We start from the raw sequence: 16,014 nt of genomic DNA on the forward strand, positions 1-16,014 counted from the left end.
ATGTTGACAAAATTGGTGAATGTTGATTTTAAGAATGACGACAAAAGAATTGTTAGGTGTATATAATTTCACAAGCATTTGAAAAGTGCAAACTATAAAATTATATATACATTCAATAGTAGAGAAAATAAAAAAGGAACAAACCAAGTTGTGTGTTCATCAACGTTTCGTCTTTATTGTGAGACTTCCTCTGGAATTCAATAATGCAACATAACCAGTTTAGGGATAGACATTTTTTTTTTTTTACACAGTGATCACCACTTATCAAGGCCCGGAAGCCACTCAGGGATAAGGGTTATTGCAAGTACATTACGTTAGTGTGGAAATTTGATGAAGTGTTTACTTAAGGGGGCGGTTCATTAGGAATTTGTTAATGTTGGACTTGAACGCATCCAAGTTGTAGTCCGGTGGGAAGCAGGCAGACGGAACAGAGTTCCACAGGCATGCAGTTCTAAGAAAGAAGCTTTGTTCATGGAATCCACGTTTTGATTTAGGCACAGATATAGAGTTGGGGAAATTTTTCACAGTGGATTCAGCTAGACGGGTGTTTTTCGTGAAAGATTGGCGAGGGGGGACCAGAGATTGGAGTTCAGACGAGCACCTGCCATGGAAATAACGATAAAAGAAGGATAGGCTCGCAACGTCTCTTCTGTGGGAGAGAGGTTGCAGGGTAGAGAAAAGGGCATCCCCCACTAAGCCACGAAGTCTATTTTGTACTCTGTCAAGGCATAATAGGCTGTTTTTAGCAGCTCCTGCCCAGATGTGGCAACAGTATTCCATCCTTGGATGTACTCCAGCTTTTATATAGATAGAGAATTGCATCAGTAGTGAGATATCTTCTGGAGCGGTAGAAGGATCCCACCATCTTACCAGTGACCTTGGCAACAGACTTGATGTACGTGTTCCATTTCAGATCAGGAGTAAAGGTCAACCCCAGAAGCTTGTCAAAACACGGGGCCTCACCCAGGCGAGAGGCATCCATCATAATTGATGCCAGATGGGGATCAGAGCGTTGATGATGTAAGGATAGGAGTTTGGTTTTGGATGCATTAAAGGTAACCAGCCACATCTTCCCCCACTGAACCACGCGCTCGAGATCAGAGGAGAGAGAATCAGAAAGAACTTTGTCATTTACAGCCTTTGATGTGTTCCCGTAGATGGTCGTGTCATCAGCATAGATGTCAACGAATGATTTAAGTATGTGTTTAGGGAGGTCATTGATGTAGATCAGGAAGAGAGTTGGGCCCAGGATTGACCCCTGAGGGACTCCAGCATTTATATTGCAGGCCTCCGATTTTTGTCCATCTACCACTACTCTTATGAACCTATCGGAGAGAAATGATTTAATGATTGAGAAAACATTTCCAGTTATACCGTAGCTGGAAATCTAGTGAAGTAGACCCTTATGCCATACCTTGTCGAAGGCCTTTGATATGTCAAGAGCAATTGCCCTAGACCAGACTAGCAACTCCTTCTTTCTCTATTAGTCTCTTGAAGGGCTTATCTTTTTAGTTAACCTGTTTGGAGTGCAGGAGGTTGAATTTTGGTAGTGGGGTCTTTTTCGAGCTTTATTTGTCTTCAAATGATTCTATCTTTCTCTACTTTATATCTATTAATTTATTCATTTCTTCTTATTTATTGTATCAAGCCTTGTACAAAATCACACAACAAGCACCTTACCATTTCTTATAGTAACATCAGAGGTTTCAGGTCAAACTTTCCTGATGTTTAGTCCTGTTCTTTTGCACAAATATGCTTATGTAGGGAGTCGAGCAGCAAGATGCCTGTTTACATTATATTTAAATTTCTGCATGTTAGTACAGGGGGGAATTTCAAAGTCTAACAGTTCAAGAAAAGAAATTATTAGAAAGCTTTCCAGCATCTAGAGATGTCTACAGTCACGGGGGAGTGATTTTGCTGTCTGTCAGGATGTATTTATGTCAAGGGGACACAAGTGTTACGGGTTCGTCAAAGCACATTCCATCAAAGTGTTTGTAAAAATAGACACGTGGATGCAACATTAGAGCTTGTTGAACAGTGTGGAACTTATTAGACTGTTTTGGACCCCATCCTAGAGGGAGAGACTAGTGGCAGATGTACCAGCCCAGATGTGGCAAAAATACTCCATGCATGTGTGAATGTATGAACTTTGAAAATATATAGAATACGGGGAGGTGTGAGGAGTATTCTTTTTCTATATATATAAAAGGCAAAATGTGTGTGACCATTTCGTGTATGCCTTCAAAAGGCTTTTCTCGCACACGCTCCCGGGGTTGTTACTATCGCTTAAAACTGTGTATATAGGTCCTATATAATAATATCTAGGAATTAGGAAAGCGCGTAGCGTATAGATTTATTTACGTCGATTTTTACAAAATTATTGCTATTTTGGCTTCTTGCGTGTTCATTGGCTTTTTTAGTATAAATAAAGTGAAACTAACTCAAACGGATGTGTTCGTGGCATTGCGCCGGGAAAAACGTCCAGAAGCAATCAGCTTTGATCAATCTTGTATATCAGACAGTCAAATTTCGATAAACAAACTTAGACACTGACGCTGCGTGACTTCTATTTGACCTTCTTAATTAGGTCAAATGGAAGCAGCAAAGTTAACTTTTATTACGCACACCTGTTTTTATAGTTATAGTTAGATAAATAAATTCAAACACTTCTACGTTGTATGTCGCGGTGGCCCAATGGTAACATTGCACGGTTTTTTTTTTTCACACATTAATTTCCAACTCAAGGGTACGGGTTCGATTCTCATACTCACCTACCAAAACATTTTTTTTATTATTATTTAACCCCCCCCCCCCCGAGTTTTGATTTACCTCAAGACACCCGGGCATTGCTGGGTACCCTCCACTAGTCTATTATGAAATGAACTTTGTGTGTGTGTGCGCACGCAAGGTTGTTCCCTATGGACTCTGCAACGAGTGGCCCAATTTTTATGTAATTGTATACGAATGTATCTGGCAGTGTTCTTAGATTGGTTTTGTATCAGAATGTTTTCAATAAGTAGTGATAATCGAAAAAAATCCAATGAAAGAAGGAGCAGACGATTTTGACTAAAGTCAACACCTTATACAGCCTAACATCACAAGTGCATTTCATAAGCTTTATTACCACACAAGTAGAAAAACCCGGCATATAAAATCGACAGTAGGTTCTTTAATTCATGTTTGTAATGTATGTTTCTGTTTAAAGTACAATTGAACCATGATACTTGACTTTTGTGTTTTAAACTTTAATGAAAGCCATAATATAAAAATAATTTCATAAAATCAACAGTGCAATGTAGACTACAATGTATTGATGACTAAGTCATTGCAAGGAGGCATGTGAACTTTCTTTCCAGTGCACCGTAATGGGTCCCAGACTAGAGCAGGCAATCAATCGATTTGATTGAAAAATGGCCAATTTCGCTGATTTCAATGACAATAAAAATATGGAAATGTGAAACATTCGTGGATCAACATTAAATCCCGGGCAACGTCAGGTCTCCCCACTAGTCTTTTATATTTATATTTACCAAAATGACTGTGTATGTCATTTTTTTTAAATCATTTGCCGTGTTGTTTTAACTTTTACATTTATATTCATATTCATATTTATATTCATATTTATATTCATATTTATATTTATATTTACATTCATATTAATATTTACATTCATATTTATATTTATATTTATATTCAAATTCATATTTATATAATATTTATATTCATATTTATATTAATATTTATATTTATATTCAGATTCAGATTTATAATTATATTTATATTATAGTTATATTCATATTTATATTCATACTCATATTTATAGTCAGATTTATATTATATTTATATTCATATTTATATTTATATTCATATTCATATTATATTTATATCTATATTCATATTCATATTTATATTCATATTCATATTCATATTTATATTCATATTTATATTTATGTTTATATTTACATTTATATTCATATTTATTGTTATATTTATATTCATATTTATATTCATATTTACATTCATATTCATATTCATATTCATATCAATATTTATATTCATATTTATAATTATATTCATAATCGTATTTATATTTATATTCATATTTATATTCATATTCATATTTCTATTTATATCCATATTTATATTCATATTTATATGTATATTCATATTCATACTTATATTCATATTTATATTTAAATTTCTATTCATATTCATATTTCTATTTATATCCATATTTATATTCATATTTATATTCATATTACTATGTATATTTATATTCATATTCATACTTATATTCATATTTATATTTACATTTGTAATCATATTCACATTTATATTCATATTCATATTTATATACATATTTATATTCATATTCATATTTATATACATATTCATATTCATATTTATATTCATAATCAAATTTATATTCATATTCATATTTTTATTCATATTAATATTTTTATTCATATTTATATTAATATTCATATTTATATTCATATTCATATTTATATTTATATTCATATTCAAATTTATATTTATATTCATATTATTTTCATATTCATATGTATATTTTTATTCATATTCATATTTTTATTCATATTCATATTTATATTTATAGTCATATTCATATTCATATTTATATTAATATTATTATCATATTCATATTCATATATATATATATATTCCTATGTATATTTATATTCATATTAATATGCATATTTATATTTATATTCACATTCATATTTATATTCTTATATATATTCATATTAATTATATTTATATTCATATTCGTATTTATATTCATATTTATATTTATATTCATATTTATATTCATATTTATATTTATATTTATATTCCTATGTATATTTATGTTTATAGTCATATTCATATTCATGCATATGTATTCATATTCATATTCATATTTATATTCATATTTATATTTACATTCATATTTATATTTATATTCATATTTTTATTAAATATTCATATTTTTATTCATATTCATATTCACATTTATATTCATATTTATATTTATATTCATATTCATATTTATATTCATATTCAAATTCATATTTATATATATATTTTTATTCATAATCATATTTATATTCATATTTATGTTTATATTTGTATTAATATTTATATTCATATTCATATTCCTATTCATATTTATATTGATATTTATATTCATATTTATATTTATATTCATATTCATATTTATATTCATATTTATATTTATATTCATATTTATATTCATATTTATATTTATATTTATATTTATGTTCATATTTATATTCATATTCATATTTATATTCATATTTATATTTATATTCATATTTATATTTATATTCATATTTATATTTATATTCATATTTATATTGATATTTATATTCATATTTATATTTATATTCATATTCATATTTATATTCATATTTATATTTATATTTATATTCATATTTATATTCATATTCATATTTACATTCATATTTATATTCATATTTATATTTATATTCATATTCATATTTATATTCATATTTATATTTATATTCATATTTACATTCATATTTATATTCATATTTATATTTATATTCATATTTATATTTATATTCATATCATATTTATATTTATATTTATATTCATCTTTATATTCATATTTATATTCATATTAATATTTATGTTTATATTCATATTAATATTTATATTTATATTCATATTCATATTTATATTCACATTCATATTTATATTTATATTCACACTCATATTCATATTTATATTTATATTCATATTTATATTCATATTCATATTATATTCATATTCATATTTATATTCATATTTAATTTCATATTTATATTAATATTCGTATTTATATTTACATTCATATTCATATGTATATTCATATTTATTTTCATATGTATATTAATATTCGTATTTATATTTACATTAATATTTATATTTATGTTCATAATCCCGTTTATATTTATATTTATATTTATACTCATTTTCATAATTATATTCATAATTATATTTATAATCATATTCATATGTATATTTATATTCATATTCGTATTTATATTCATATTTATATTTATATTTATATTCACATTCATATTCATATTCATATTTATATTCATATTTATATTTATATTCATATTTATATTTATATTCACAGTTATATTCATATTCATATTTATATTCATATTTATATTTATATTCATATTTATATTTATATTCACAGTTATATTCATATTCATATTTATATTCATATTTATATTCATATTTATATTTATATTCATATTTATATTTATATTCATATTTATATTTATATTTATAATCACATTTATATTCATATTCATATTTATATTTATATTTATATTGATGTTTATATTTATATTCATATTCATATTCATATTTATATTCATATTTATATTGATATTTATATTCATATTTATATTTATAGTCATATTATATTCATATTAATATTCATATTCATATTTATATTTATATTCATATTATATTTATATTCATATTCATATCTATATCTGCAACACAATTAAAAAAAAACAAAAAAAAAACAAAAAAAAACAATCGTATATTATTACTAAACTATTATAAAATGTTGCCTGATTTGGAGAAGATGAAATGTTGCTTGTGACCGAATTTACTGCTGAGAATTGCATCAATAGCCACAATTGTGAATCATTTAACTATTTTTGTAACAAAATAATTAACTTGCAGAAATGAAAACAATTGGCAACGCATTGTTTGAATAAAAAATATTAACCACAACTTATAAGTGTAGGCATTTTAAAAGAGATACAACTCGTTCAAACGTACTAGCGTACACACACATAAAGATATATATATATATATATATATATATATATATATATATATATATATATATATATATATATATATATTAAGCTGGATGTCTGTGTGTATGTCTGTGTGTGTATGTATGTGTGTGTGTGTCTAGTCACGAATAGGCTCCTATATGGTTGACTATTTTTAAAAACTTATTGCATATAATGATGGAAGATGTATCCAGACACTGGAATGGGTATGTTTGATCTGGCAGAACAATTGTTCATTAAAATTGTGGAGTCTGCGTTCACGCCTGGTCCACAAAGTATGGAAATAAAAAATTTAAAAATTAAAAAAATAAACGTTTGCAAGTGTTTTTATATAGATGTACATAAGAATACTTTGATAAGTATGTTTTAACTTTAATAGGGATGGTATAATAAAATTGTGGTGTCTGCGTTCGCGCATGGCCTCCATAGAATGGAAATAGGCACAAACTTTAATAAAGACTTTTCATATCTATCTGGGTAATAATAATTTGATAATTATGTTTCAGTTTGAAGAAATATGGTATAATAAAATTATGGGGTGTTCGTTCGCGCCTGACTTCCATAGAATGGAAATATTTCACAAAGTTTAACAAGATTTTTTAATATAGATCCACAGAATATTGTGATAAGTGTTTCAGTGTGAACAGGTATGGTATAATAAATTATGGGGTTTATCTATTTTATCGATTAAAAATTTTTTCGATTAAACCTTTTATGATTTTAAAATTTGGTGTTTGCTCATTTTATTGAAATACAAATTAGGGTTTGAAATTACATTTTCATATAAGTTTGTAGACATGGAGAGTCTATTTAATCAAATGTTTTGCAATGGCGACTTGCCCAAAAATTCTGATACACCTAGTTCTACGCTACAAAACAGGTGCTATCAAGAATTGAACACTTTAACATGCTGAAAGAAATAAACGGTAAGATGGACAACATCTTGGAGTTTGGAATATACAGGGTGATCTGAAAGTAACTCCCTATTCTAAAATAAGTATAATTTATTCGAATTTTGTAATGTTTCTCAATTTCTGTGTGCATGTTACTTAATGTGTGGTAATTAAATCTATGCTTTTGTTTCTTTTTAGATCTGGTATATGAATTTGGTTTTTAATCTTGAAGGGAGAATACGTGAAGTTATTAGTTTCATCCTGCAAGAGTTTCTTGCGAAACCAATTGATGCGGTTCTTGGTCGACTTGAAAAGCTGGTGGCGAATGGTGGTGGCCATATTTAATTTTAAATAAAAATCCATGTAATATACTTTCTTCTAATATTCATTAATTGGAGAAATTATACTTCAAAAATATATTATAGTTAATTTAGAATAGGCGGTTACTTTCAGATCATCCGGAATTTATACTTGGACCATGCATTCATACCTTCGACGTATATACAAAAAGATCATACGAAAAATTGAAAAAATAAGGAACGTATTACAGAACAGAAGCTTTCTGTTGTCTTTAACAATGTCTGTCTATATATATATATATATATATATATATATATATATATATATATATATATATATTTATTGTTAAATGAATATATACATTGTTAAATACATATATATATATATATATATATATACATTGTTAAAGAGAAAAGAAAGCTCCTGCTTTGTAATATTTTTCGTATATATATATATATATATATATATATATATATGTATATATATATATATATATAAAGTATTCAGTATAAACTCTGCAAATTTGCAATTACAATAATTCATTATTCGACAAGCGATACTAAAATTTTAAAAAGTAAAGAAATTGACAAATTTTTAAGACATTTTCCTGATTCCATAGAGTTTCAAAGAATTGCTCTTATCCTGAAAAGAAATTAGTTTACAAAATGATATTAATGAACAGGCTATGAATCTTGCTATTCAGCACGTAAATTAAATACTATATATTATACAACAGGATGTATTTGTATGAAAGTTTTTTAAAATCAATTGATGCAGCTCTTGGTCAACTTGAAAATCTTGTAGCAAATGGTGGTGGCCATATTGAATTTTAAATAAAAATCCATGTAATATACTTTCTTCTCATATTCATTAATTGGAGAAATTATACTTCAAAAATATATTATAGTTAATTTAGAATAGGGAGTTATTTTCAGTTTGCCCTGTAGACTTTTGTCATTTATTTGTATATATTCTGTACTTACATCGAGCTTCATAAATTAAAGAATTGCTATAAAAATGTGCGAAATATAATTGAATAAGCATATTTTCCCCATAAATATATTTTGATTATACAGTAGGACTCCGGGATACGGCATTAAAAATTAGTTACAAAATATAATACAGTATATAATACACATGTATATAATCAAATAACATTATAAATAACACAGGGGCCGGAAAAACATCGTATTCCACATCGTAACCTGAAAAAAACGTACTCTAGAGCTACCGTATCCTAGGGTTCTTCCGTAACATTTTTTTATTAAAAATAAAACCATTCTGATAAAGAAGCACTTTGAAGGAAACACTATTTTTGTAAGTAGAATTTTAAAATTAAATTAGAATTACCTGAGTATTAAATAGAAGAAACTTTTCTTCAATATATACTGACAAGATGTTCGCTAAACAGAACATGGAAGTAAGAAAGAAACTGTTTTAGTAAAAGGAACAAAACTTTTTGGTTTTCTTACTCTAGCCATACCTTTACCCCCTCCCCCATTTTCGAGCACGGCAAGAAGGATGCCTAAATGAACCCCGAGTGCATCTGTTTGCCCATGAAACAGAAACTGGCAAACGAGCAAAGCTTACTAATGCCACCACCTTAATTATATAGTCTCTATGGGCCAGGCCTTACCTCTAATTTCTTTCATCAATTTAAAAGGCAAAAAAAAAAAAAATTTTCACCCCCCCCCCACAAAAACTTCCTTTCATTAACCTGAAAGAAAAGTCTTCTTTTGTGCAAAGAAAAAAATACACATATTTGCATTAAATAATTTTGAAAAAAGAAAGTCCCTTTTTATATAAAAAAAAAAACTAAGCAAAAAAAAAATATATATTAATGCACAAAGAAAAAAAATTGACACTTCATTCTTGACACAAGAAAAAACAAAACAAAAACAAACAAAAAGAAACCTTAGTGTGAATATTGAGGATAAAATTTATCTGTGGATTTGTTATTGTCACTTTTACTAAGCCAAATACGAGTATTTCCGTTTGCCTGTTTCCCACCTGACTACAACTTGGATGTCTTCAAGTCCAACATAAACAAATTCCTGATGAATCGCCCCCTTAAGTAAGACACTTTATCAAATCTCCATTACTAATGATAACTGCCATACAATCCCATTGATTACTGTACACGCAATAACCCTTATCCCCGAGTGGCTTCCGGGCCTTGATAAGTGGTGACCTCCATGTAAAAAAAATTTTTTTCGCTCACGGATATAATTTTTTTTTTTTTTTTAAATATCTTCCCCCATATATATATATATATATATATATATATATATATATATATAAAATTATATATATATATATATATATATATATATATAAAAAAATTTTTATATATATATATATATATATATATATATATATATATATATATATATATAAATAAAATTTTAGTCATTCAATAAATTTATAAATTTATGATGTGAAATGGTTAAATTTCAAATCAAATGATTTTTATTATTCTATGGAAGACAAAGAACACATTTGAAATATTATAACTCCTTATCCTATAGGATTTAGATGTCTACCATCTCTTCAGAGGAGAAAATAGCAAATACTAGCAAATTTTATTCTGAAGAATATATATATATATATATATATATATATATATATATATATATATCCAATCGTCACATAACTAACTAACTATGAAGGCAGTGCCCATTTCAGGCTAAATTTATATAGGAAAGTAACCCTCCACTCTAAAATATTTATTATTACTTTTATTTATTATTAATTTAATTAATTTTTTCCTCATATTTTTTTCAAGCTGTTTAAATGTAATTTTACTTAATTTTAGAGTTTGGAATGATTATCAAGACTCCATAGATGACCGTCTCATGTCAGCCATTTTTTCTTGTTCTAACATAACATTCCGCACTACTTGTGTTTCAAACTAAATAAACATTTAAAAATAAGTTAACATAAAAAAACAAACTTATCCAGGTAGGTAGAAGAGTAACTTATCTTGCCTTTATTTGTTAACAAGCAGCAAAGTCCCACCCCTACACAGTAGAGATCTCGAGATGTAAGAAAGCCTTCTACTCTAATAGTTTCTTCCCAAAAACTGCTAGACTTTGGAATTCCCTTCCGGGTTCCTGCTTCCCCACCTGTACTGATATGGAGAAGTTTAAGTGTAATGTGAACAGGTATCTTGCTACTCAACTCCCTTCTTAGTATTCTTGCAACTTATGTCCCTGATAATAGCTCCCTACATCAAAATGGCACTGTTCCTTGTTTAGGGTGAAAAACCATTTTTCCCCCTTTTGTCGTCTATACTATAAAATACCCGGAGGAGAGGGGGGGTCCGTTTTCTCTATTTTTCCCTTTTTATTAACCCGAATTTAATTTTGTGTGCTTGCGTTTCGGCCGTTGTCGTAACTTGTTAGCGGATTTTACTCAGCTGTTATGTGATGTGCAGCCTCACTGCAGCCATGGGGGTTGGTCTTTACGAGCACCGGAAATCCTCGCTTTCTGATTGGTCGAGACGAGATTCTGCGCACCGATTTGCTTGCAACCTTTTCCTGCTTTTTCACGTTTCTGCTGCTTTTATCTGTTAGAGCTTTTTGTTACACCCTCTCCACACAGTAAACAGAAAAACGGTGAGTTACGATTTAAAAAAAAAAATATATATTGTTCTTGTTAGCTTCTCCCAGACCATGAGATTATGTAAAAAAAAAAAAAAAGAGAAAAACCCAAATTAATATATTATTTCTGAGCGCTCGTAAAAAAAAAAAAAAAAAAAAAAAATGCCGGCAAATAAGTTTTTTTTTTCGTTTTTTTTTTTTATTAACTTCTTTCAGATTTCGAGATTATCGAAAGATACAAAAAAAAAAGAAAAACTAAGATTTAATTTTTCTGATTGTGTTAAAAAAAAAAAAAAAATGATGCCGGCAGACGACGCCGTCACGTTTTTTGAAGTCGCCGCTCGCCATCTTGAATGTGCAAGTGTTATTGAAAACGGAGAATAAAAAAAAATCTCTTTACGCTTTTATCCGGATTTTCCTTTTACTTTGATGAAGCAAAAATAAATCTTACTTCCGTAATGATCTCTTTTTTTTATGTTTGCGGATCCATTCTGCATTTATTTCTGCGTTAGATATCTTTTAAAATCAAAAGCTGCATCTCGCCGGCTACAACAACTACATCAAGCAAATACGTTCTAGTAGTAGTTCAAAGGTTTTTCCCCGATTTTTAAAAATTTCATGTTGATTTAATTTTTCGGTAAAAAGAAAATAATTGGGAAATATAAAATGACGAACTGTGATCTATATTTTGCATTATCATCAATCGTAATCAATTTTTACTTTATTTTCTTCGAAATCATTTTTCTTAGAAAAGGCCATTTCCTTTTGTATTTTCCCATTTTTTTTATCAACGATTCTCACGTTTTTTTGCGATTCACATTTCTTATATACAATATTTCTTATATACAATATTTCTTATATACAACATTTCTTATATACAACATTTCTTATATACAATATTTCTTATATACAATTGATTTTAATATAAAATTCTTAAATGTGTGTAATTATATTTTATTATTAATGATTATGTTGAAGTTTCAGCTTTTAAGAGGTAATCAAATTTGTTATATAGTCTTATAACGTTTCTTTTTTTTAATTTTTTTAAAATTTAATTTAAAAATTATATCCGAAACATATAACCTAATTAGATATTGTTTAGCAATTAAAATTGAACAAAAATCTTATAAAAACTATTAACTAAGTTAAGACAATAGTGTTCCAGACAAATGGCCATCTTAAAGCTGAAAACTTCTACATAACCATAAAAATAGATTTTTTGAAAAGAATTTTAATGACAAAATTAAATTGAAGAAAATGTCTAAGAATTTTTTATATATATATAAAAAAAAAAAATGTTTCTACAAAAATTAAATCGATCTCTGATTTTTTTTTTTTTTTTTTTTTTTTTTTTTTACTGAATTGAACCTAAAATTTAGTTTGGGATATTTAAAAAATTCAGTTCGGTCCAAATTATGTAGAAGTACCTGAAAAATAAAAAAAAAAAAAAAAAAAAAAAAAAAATGGTACTAGTACAGTTTAATCAAGGCATTAAAAAAAATGAAAATATCGAAAAAAGGTTATATTGTACGTATTTGTTATGGAACGAAGTTCTCCGAAAAAAAATCACTTAATTTCATAAAGTAGTTTTTATTTTACAGCAAAAAAAAGAATTTGTTGTGATACCAAAATGTTCGATTTTTAGGAAGAAAAGCTTGAATTAAAGATGGGGGAGGGGGAGTGTCGGTGCTTTAACTGGAGTTATCTCCCCGTGGCGTGTTTAGCAAATTCCATAATGGCTGACTTCAACGCTCTCTCATAAAAACGTGTTTTTTCTGCTGTAAAATAAAAACTACTTGATCAAATTAAATAAAAAATTTGGGTTTGTTTTACTGCACACATAGATTCGAAAAAGTTGTCACAAAACAAATATATAACAAATGTTATCAAAGGCAAGATAAGTTACTTTTCTAACTAACTGGATATGTTTTTAGTGTTTATATTTAATGTAACATGTTTATTCAGCTCGAAAAACATACATTGTTTATCGATGTATTCGAAAATTTAAAATGGTAGCCGACTCTGTCTTTGAGGCGGTAAGTTTGGGAAAATTAGTTATAAATAAAATTAAAAAAAAAAACTCTTAGAAACTCGCTCAATATGTGTTACCGTGACATAGGCTGACATATATTCGGCGGGTTTTTAACAGTATTTTGACTGTTTTTTATTTATAACTCCTTTTCCCAAACTTACCGTCTCCGAGAGAGAGAGTCGGCTGCCATTTTGAATTTTAAAATACATTGGTAAACACTGTATGGTTTTTGAGCTGAATAAACATGTTACATTAAATATAAACACTAAAAACATATCCAGTTAGTTAGAAAAGTAACTTATCTTTCCTTTGAGAACATTTATTTGTTCTATATTTGTTTTGTGAGAACTTTTTCGAATTTTATTGTGTACAGTAAAACAAACCCAAAAATTTTATTTCGGAGATCTTCAGTCCAAAAACGGATATGTACAATATAACCTTTTTCGATATTTTCATTTTTTTTAATGTCTTGATTAAACTGTACAAGTACCAAAACAAATTTTTCCTTCGTCATTCAAAAGATTGCAAAGCGATTTTTTTTCTTTTTATTATTATAACAATCCAGAATTCATTAAAAAAGATTTTTTAATCTAGACATTTTGTTTTGAGGTTAATTTTTATATTTCATCGGTTTTGCAAAAATCAAAATTTTAAAAGATAAATAATTTTCTTTAAAAATTTGAGGTACTCTTCCAGAATTTGACCCGGATACTCGGGATTTTCCGTCACTTATGGCTCGGGCTCGACCGGCAAACACCGGATTAAGCCGAGCGACGCTCGGCCCGAGCGTTATTCAAATGTTGAAATGCTAAATCAACTTTTTTTTTTTTTTTTTTTTTTTTATTAAAAAAGAAAATTTAATTTTTTCGGTGATGGGGGAGGGGTTTTTTTCTGTTTATTTTCTAACATTTGTTGACAAAAAATAATTCGTACATTTTCTTGAAAAAAATTTTTTTCGTATACTTTCTTTCACCTAACAATTTACGGTTTCCATAAAAATCATTTATCTTTTAGTTATATATATATATATATATATATATATATATAAGACGCTTACTGCCAATTTTCTTTAAAAAAAACTTACTTTCACTTCACAATTTACAGTTGAAAACATTAATATTTTCTTGAAAAAAAACAACTTTTGTTGATAAAAAATATGCAAAAGAAAAAGTAATAAAAATGCAACTTTTCTTGTATATATATATATATGTTTTTATAAAAAAAGGTGCTTGTGCATTTTTGGTGCCGCGCTACCGCTACTCTTAAATAGTTTCTTCAGATTAAATTCAAACGTAAAATTGAAAAGTGATCCCCACCCGCCACATTGAAAGTTATTGATTAAACTTGGGAAAAAAATTGTTTCCAGTTAACATAACACTGTTATTGATGATAATCTGCAGAAAAAATAAAACGTGAAAAGGAATTGATTTTACGGCACGGGAGAAATACTCAGGTCCGCCCTATTTTTCCGGGTTTGTTTTGAAATTGCTGGTTGAGCTCGAACCATAATTGACGGAAAATCCCGAGGATCTGGGTCAAATTCTGCAAGAGTACTAAGTAGTTAAACTAAAATAAAAAATCTGCACTTCTGCAGTATACGGACGGCGACCATTGTTGAGGGGGGGGGGCGATAACTCCAATTTCTTCTTGGTCAAATAATGCGGCAAGTAATAAACAAGATTTTTTTTTTCTGAACAGAAAAATATTTGAAAACCAAAACATTTATTGTATAAAAATGCATCAATATATAATTGTAAAAAACATTCATTGAAAAATCTGTAAGAAAAATAATTATAATAAAACATTTTTTTTTTTTTTATGAAGGCAACATTGGATGGGACCCCCCCCCCCTCTAAAATCTACAATTTTCACTTTTTGTTACAATTTTCCTGTTAATATCATCGATTACAGATTTAACTTTCAGATTATAAAAAAAATTGAAATTTTTTATAACTTTTCACGTGTGGGTTCAGTTTTCAATAATAGCATTGTACTAAATTTAACACAAACTTTGTGCCCATTGAATAGATAGATACATACATCGACAAGATGCATACATACATAGATAACAGGGGGGGGGGTAAAAAATCTCTCGATAATGTTTGCCGGAAATTGAAAATATCTGCGACCCCCCCCCCTCCTTGTAGAAAAGTGCCCGGTTGAGGGTGAAGGAATTAATGTTTTTAGCCAATTTTTCGATATTTGTCGTTCGAAGGGTCAAGCTTCAAAATGATACGGATCTTGTGAAAATCCGTCGCCCTGTCAAAATATTTAGGCAGACATGAATACATTTAAACAGACAGGTGAGATTTTTTGGTCCCCCGACCAAAGGC

At 27.7% G+C, this 16,014-nt stretch overlaps 1 protein-coding gene across 4 annotated transcripts in view; it reads left to right on the forward strand.

Moving 5' to 3' along the window:
- The first annotated feature begins 11,489 nt into the window (after nucleotides 1-11,489).
- Nucleotides 11,490-16,014, forward strand: part of LOC145252496 (uncharacterized) — a 31,527-nt gene continuing 27,002 nt past the window's right edge. For 2 of the 4 annotated variants that reach the window (XM_080111936.1, XM_080111933.1), the window contains exon 1: nucleotides 11,525-11,664. The gene's annotated coding sequence lies outside the window, so the exon portion shown is untranslated. Of the gene's footprint in view, nucleotides 11,665-16,014 lie in introns of all 4 variants that reach the window. The other 2 variants (XM_080111935.1, XM_080111937.1) reach the window with 2 other exon arrangements.

Source organism: Euprymna scolopes, chromosome 29 (genome assembly GCF_053919585.1).
Source record: "Euprymna scolopes isolate OS-2025 chromosome 29, ASM5391958v1, whole genome shotgun sequence".
NCBI classification, from domain to species: Eukaryota; Metazoa; Mollusca; class Cephalopoda; order Sepiida; family Sepiolidae; genus Euprymna; species Euprymna scolopes.